The sequence below is a fragment of the Octodon degus genome, unplaced genomic scaffold, assembly GCF_000260255.1.
Source record: "Octodon degus isolate 3935 unplaced genomic scaffold, OctDeg1.0 scaffold00199, whole genome shotgun sequence".
Classification (NCBI taxonomy): domain Eukaryota; kingdom Metazoa; phylum Chordata; class Mammalia; order Rodentia; family Octodontidae; genus Octodon; species Octodon degus.
The window spans coordinates 3,026,591-3,033,655 of record NW_004524775.1 but is presented as its reverse complement, the minus strand read 5'-3'; the positions used below and the strand labels follow the sequence as shown (position 1 = coordinate 3,033,655).

Sequence of the window (7,065 nt, the reverse complement as noted above, 5' to 3'; positions counted from 1 at the left end):
ATCTGTTGGCACAAATACAGAGCAAATTTGTAAGCCTTCAAATTGTAAGGCAGCCTCCAGCCACTGAACAGAGAAAATGAATGGTCCCATTTTTTGCACTCCCATTTTGAAAACAGGACATCAGTGTATGTGCTCTGAAAGGAACACGCCACTTTGCTACTCTGATTTGGTCGTGTCTGCTTCACTCTGTGACTCCAGGTTGAGCACAGCTGCGAGAGCCTGCACAGAGATTTTTTTACTCTAAAGGATAATCCATGAGGCAGGGAGAGCTGAACAAAACTTTGGTACATTTCACTTCATCTAAGTTCCTAAATCAAAATGAGAAGTCCAACTGCTAACTTGCCCATCTGGCTTCTTAGTGGACCTGAAAAGCCACGTCCAAGATCCCACTATTGTTACTCACACGGTGCCACTTGCACCACAGACAGTTAGCAGCTACCACGTGCCAGGCACTGGAGTTCTAAGGTGTGCAACGTTCCCTGTCCTCAGGAATTCCACAGATGAGGACTAAAAATTCTCAAAATAACCTTTTCAAACCTTAAATGATTTTGAAGACTCAAAGTATAAATTCATGAACTTGATTCACATTCTTCAATAACTTGGAGAATGCGTATTTTAAGGAACGGGTTTAAAATGGAGTATTCTAGCATCTAAGAGGAAAACCTGTATTTGCATTGCAAAATCACTCATGGTAGGCAACACAATCACCAAGTTAGCAAGTTTTTAAAAATTATACCAGCTGAATCTCTGAAGTCTTTACACTCAGCTACATCCCCAGACATTTTTTCATTTTTATTTTGAAACAGGATCTCACTAAGTTGCCTAGGTTGGGTTCAAACTTGTGATCCTCTTGCCTCAGCCTTCCAGACTGCTGGGATTATATGCATGTCCTGCCACACCCAACTTTTCATTTAAGTTTTAAACACATCCTTCAGTGCCAAACAGCTGGAGGGACTCAGGATAAAAATTTGTACCAAGTCCCCAAAGCAAGGCTTTCCTGTTCACATCAGTTCAAGACAACACCAAACACAGAAAGAAGACAAACCAAGGTAGAGAGGTTCTGTGCTTTAAGTATCAGTCTCACCAATACATGCATGAAATCAGCATTTTAGTAGGAACCTTTCCAGAACAGTTCGCTCACAGATTTCGGACAGGTGTCCTTAATTATCCCCATGCTGTTTCTAAGACAATGAGAAAAATCCCAGCTGAGAGTTTACTTTTTGAGACTGAATCTCACTAAGTGGCACTGGCCTGGCTTCAATTTACAATCCTCCTGCCTCAGTCTCCCAGAGCACTCGGATCACAAGGATGCACCACTGTGCCCTGCTACACATACTGATATTCCTGGTTTAACAACCAAGCTGTGCTCCTTCAGCCAGGCTGCCAGCTGAACTAACTGAGGAACTGTTATGTACAGTAATATATACAAGATTCAGAACAAATGGTCCAAGGAAACTCCAGCTTGATGACTTTATCTCCGTAACTCTTACGTGCTGCACCGTAATGTATAACACAACATAAAACTACAGTAGTATACTCTACTGTACAATCAGCAAAAATTACAGTCCTTGTATAAACAGGGGGAACTGTACAAAAAGACATTGAGGCTGAAGATATACAGAACTGCACAAAATAAATAATAAAAACACAGGTCATAAGTCCAAGAGCCACACCTCAGTCGTACAGTTGTTCAACAGATAGGTCATTAAATGGGGAACATGTGTACAGGTTTAAACTTGTTACAGCACTTTTGACAACACGCAACAGGCCTGAGTGTGTACTACTGTTTAGGGGATGGCACAGCAGTGAATGACTCAGACCAAAACCCTCTCCTCGAGGACTTTACCCACTGTTGGGACAAAAGACAAAACAAGAAACAAAGTAAGGGGGCTGGGGAGATGGCTCAGCAGAATAAGCGCTTGCCTGGCAAGCGCAAGGGTCTGAGTTCAATCCCCGGTTCCGCAAAAAAAAAAAAAAGAAACAAAGCAAGGCCGATGCAACGTGGTCAGCACCATGCTGAAGAGTAAAGCATGGTAAGGCCACTGGGAAATGAAGGAGGAGGCAAGGTCAGCGAGGCCTGAGGGGAGAAAGGAACCAAGCTGCCAGAGGCGCAGAGCCAAGACTCGGGTACAAGGTATGCGCTTTTCTAGGAAAGGCAACGCCAGCACGGCTGAGCTCGCATGAACAAAGCCACAGGGAATGCCACAGTGGGTAAGAAAGTGACTGTCAGCTCCTCTGAAGCACCCTACAGGCCTTGCACAAATCCGAAAGACACGACACAGATTTACAACCCATTCATTTTGCCAGGTTACAACTTTTCATCCACAGTCATCATAGACCTTTACACAAGTACAGCTATTCCTTATCTCACAACCTGTTTAACTACATTTAGTTATGACCAAGGGGCACAGTGCGGCCCAACCCACTGCTCAGTCTTACCAGCCATCTTGTTTCCACAGTACTGTACAACTTATTGATAGGGCTTCAGTGTCTTTTGGTACAGTGCACCCTGTCTGTATAAGACTGTTAATTTTTGCTGACTATACTATATACTACTGTAGTTTTATGTTGTTATACATTCACAGTACTATAAGTAAGAGTTATGCAAATAAGTCATCAAGGTGGAGATTCCTTTGACCCTTTCTTTGTTCTAAATACTGTAACATACACAGTATTGTTCTCACTTAGCAACCAACTTATTTGAGGTCATTAAGCAGGAATGTCTATTTTCTTTCAAGTCCGTCCATATAAAATAAGTGTAACTAGATATGCAGAAAAGTTGAATGCTGAGCATGGTCTCATCTGAGGGATGCTCTCAGTTCCACAACACTAAGATACAGAACTTCTATCTCCCAGTTTGTCAAGTAGGGACTTTTTTTTAAAAAAAAAGTCTTACTGAGTACATTGAGGTCTGAAATGATACTATGGGGTATATATAGGCAGAATAGCTACTACACGGCTAGGGATTTAGCTCAATGATAGAGTGCTTGCCTAGCAAGCATGAGGTCCTAGGTTTGATCCTCAGCACTAAAAAATAAAAAAAATAAATAAATAAACAAATGAACAAACAAACAAAAAAGAGGGGCTGGGGAGACAGCTCAGCAGCCTAAGTGCCTGCCTAGCAAGTATAAGGGTCCAGGTTCGATCCCTGGTACTGCATGCCATGTCAGCCACTAAAACTAGGCATGGTAGTACATGCTTGTTATCCCAGTGCTGGGAGGGCTGAGACATAGCAAGACCCTGTACCAAACAAATAAAGAAAAGATTAAAAACAAAAAAACAACAACAAGGGCAGGTATACAGTTCAGCAGCATAGGCACCTGCCTGGCAAGCATTAAGGTCCAGAGTTTGAACCTCAGTACCACTAAAAAAGAAAAAAAGAAGGGGGGGGGGAGGAGAAAGAATTACTACTACTACTACTACTACAGCAAAGCAAATTAATATAGCTCTATCATCTCACACTGCTTTAGAGCTGTGACTGTTCAAAGTTAAGGAGAAAAGGATTCTTTAGTTCAGTTTGCGGAGGGTTCAGTCCATATCTGGTTCCAAGGCAGGGTGGCACATGGCACAGGAGCAAGAGTCCAAGAGGGCAGAAGACAGGAAAAGGAACAAGAGCAGAAAGGGTGCAGCAAACCTCCTTTCCTTCCTTATATGCAGCCATCTACCCACCCTGGGAGGGTGCACTGTGCCACCACACTGCACAGAACCAGGATGTTTACAAAGTGAGGATCCTGGCTCCCTGCTGAGTCCCTTAATTAAACTTCTAGGGGCTGGGGAGATGGCTCAGTGGAATAAGTGCTTTCCTGGCAAGCCCAAGGTCCTGAGTTCGATCCCTGGTACTACCAAAAAAATAAAAAAATAAAAATAAACATCTAACCTCAAATTGACATATCAACCATCACAATTACAACAGCTAAAATCTATTTTAAAAATTCCTAATAAAACTTTATTTATTTTTTATTTTTGATTTTTGGTGGAACTGGGGACTGAACTCAGGCCCTTGCGCTTGCCAGGGAAGCGCTTATTCCACTGAGCCATCTCCCCAGCCCCTACTTTATTATTCATAATCCTCAAGTTATAGCTTAGATCCCTAGACTTATTCAGCATACATATGTGCTACTCTGCAGGTTTTGACTTACATCTCCATTTTCCCATCATCACCACCACCTTCTCTACTCTCCTGAAGTTTGTGACGGATATTAACACTCCAATCAAATAAACCAGAATGTAAACTCATATCATCTATGGAAAAATAATGTAAGCAATTGGGTGTTCTACATATGAGTGCATCATTTTCAGGTAACAGAAAACAAATGAAATTTTCTTTCATTATTATTTCTCCCTAGTAACGATGGCCAACACTTACTGAGCAACTCTGTAGGCACTGTACCTGACTGAGCTCAGGCAGGGACGCTGCCAGTTGAATAAGCCCACTGACCATTTTAGAGAAACATAGGCTTCACTTCACCTAATCAAGAACAGTCCTCGAGGACCTGAGAGCAGGTCACAGAAGAGACACACATCCTCTAAAGTCCACTGAAACACACACTTTAAAGGAGACTTTTAGCCTGTAAGAGACACGGTCTCTGTTCGGCTCCAACAAAGAGGGCCACCTCAGGTTTACCAATAAACCTGCTTGGACTGCTGAGTTTGGTATCTTCTGCCCCACTCAGCTCCAATAATTTTCATACATCTTTTTGTTGTTGTTGTTTTGTTTAGTCTGAGACAGAGTTTCAACAAGTAGTCCAGGCTGGCCTTGAACTCTAGGTGATCTTCCGGCCTCAGCCTTCTGAGCGCTGGAATTCCAGGTGTGTGCTACCATGACTGCCTTCAGACATCATTTTGACTCTACACAATGATCAGAAAGTTTGGGGGCTGGTGAGATGGCTCAGTGGTCTAAAGCACCTACTTAGAACAAGCTAAGCTAAGCAAAGCACAGGGACCGCGGTTCAATCCCCCAGCACCACATGCCAGCCCCGCCCCCTGGTGGGCTGAGCTGGCCACACACACACACACAAGATAAATAAATATTAAAAAAAAAAAAATGATCAGAAAGTTTTATTCCTACTCTACAGCTACCGGTAAGGTCCCCAAGGTAAGGTCAGGTGCAGAGGACCACACAGAAAGTGAGTAGAAAGTTGGCTGTAGGATTGCACGCCTATAATCTCAGCACTTAGGAGGCTGAGGCAGGAGGAGCACTGCAAATCTGAGACCAGCCTGGGGTACAAAGTGAGCTCAACCCTGTCTCAAAAAGACAAAAACCAAAAAGGAAGTGAGTAGAAAGACTACACCTGCCACTCCTAGCACTCTGAAAGGCTGAAGCAAGAGAATTACAAGTTCAAGCCTAAGCTGGGCTACTCAGGGACTTAGTAAAACCCTTTCTCAAAAAATACAGACTGGGCTGGAGCTCAGTGCCACGGTTCCAGGTTCAATCTGCAGTAGCAAAACTCAGGCACACACAGACGGGAAAAACAGACCTCAAGCATTCCTGGCTTTCACTGCTAAAATTAGGGTTTTTTCAATCTGTCACTTGGCGAATTATTTTAAAATCTGTACTTATGGGTTGGAGAGACAGCTCAGTGGTCTATGCGCCTGCCTGGCAAGTGCAAGGACCCAAGTTCAATCCCCAGTATCCAATGCCATGCAGGTGCAAGCCCTGAAACCAGGCGTGGTGGCACATGCCTGTAATCCCAGTGCTGAGGCTGAACTGTGTAATGAGACCCTGTATCAAATAAAGAAATAACGTTTTTTTAAAAAATCTGTACTTAAATACAATACAGCCTAATTTAACTTTTCAACGTGAAGTATATAAAATAAAAATTTAACTTACATGTAAATTCAATATGGTCTCCCTTTTGAAAAACAGACGATTTTTTCATTCTCATTTTCTCGTAAAAACTACCCTTTTTTCCCATTTAAAGTCTTAAACCCTGGCAGAGTACCTCCAGCCTGGAAAGAAGAAAATACAGAAGTAGGCAACAGGACTGCAAAGTTACTCAATACTTTTTAAACGACGGTCACTAGCCTCCATCCTCGTTTTATTTAGCAACTACCATAAGCCAGGACTTTCACAGGCAGCGGATTACAACGAAAGTTTTCATTCTCGCATTTCCCATTACTTAAAAGGCACTAATTTAACACCTCAAAATAAAAGATACGACCAAAAACAGGGCACCTGAAACGAACAGCACGTCTCAAAAGAAGAACAGATGGCCAATAAGGAAAAAAAATGTTGATCATCGCTGGCTATTAGAGAAATGCAAAATAAAACAACACTGATACTATCTTACCCCAGAAAGAATGGCCACCATCAAGAAATCAAGTAACAAATGCTGGATGGGGCTCCAGGGGAAGGAGAGACATTCTATACTGCCGGTGGGAATGTAAACCAGTACAGTAGCGATTCCTGAAAAAACTAAATATAAAAATTCCATTCGACCCACCGATTTTCCTTCTAGCTATCTCCCCAAGAGTCAGGCGCCAAATTAACGCGACACTTTCATACCCGTGTTTATAGACGTACAATTCATAATAGCGAAGTCCCGCAAACAGCCCCCATGCTCAATAACTCAAGAATGCGTAAACACGGCATCTGCACACAGGGCAATACTACCCTGCGGTAGAGAACAAATCCTTTGTTAGTAAATGGATACACCTTGACATCACTAGGTTAAACGAAACTGGTCAGTACAACGAGAATCCCAAAGTATAAAGTACAAAATAAAAGACGCGTAATAGGAAGCTGGGAGCTCTTTTCCAAACGGGAAGAGGCACAGAGACGGTCGGAGCAGGGCAGAGGGTCCAGAGCTTGGAGAAACAGAACTTAGGATGCGGTCCTGTATTAAATGTGTTAACGTTCTAGAAAAGAACAGCAACAAAACTAAACTAAACTGACTTTCGCGCTGTACGAAAGGAATTAAGACTCACTGATTCCACAAAAGTTAAACTGACGAGCGCAAAGCGCTACCGCAGACGGGAAGCAGCCCGAGATCCTCGCGGCAGAGCCCGCTCGCGGGCGCTCGCTGGCACGGCCGCCGCGGCCCCCCCAGCTCCGCTGCCCCCCGA

At 43.3% G+C, this 7,065-nt stretch overlaps 1 protein-coding gene across 5 annotated transcripts in view; it reads right to left on the bottom strand.

The window, feature by feature from the left end:
- Positions 1-7,065, bottom strand: part of Nipa2 (non imprinted in Prader-Willi/Angelman syndrome 2) — a 33,197-nt gene that overhangs the window by 25,780 nt on the left and 352 nt on the right. Inside the window, exons 1-3 of one of the 5 annotated variants that reach the window (XM_023704638.1) lie at positions 6,928-7,059; positions 6,506-6,614; positions 5,831-5,949 (exon numbers count right to left, since the gene is read on the bottom strand). The exons of 1 other annotated variant lie outside the window; for it this stretch is intronic. The gene's annotated coding sequence lies outside the window, so the exon portion shown is untranslated. Of the gene's footprint in view, positions 1-5,830; positions 5,950-6,505; positions 6,615-6,927; positions 7,060-7,065 lie in introns of those variants that run through there. 3 more of the 5 variants (XM_023704637.1, XM_023704639.1, XM_004644447.2) reach the window with 3 other exon arrangements.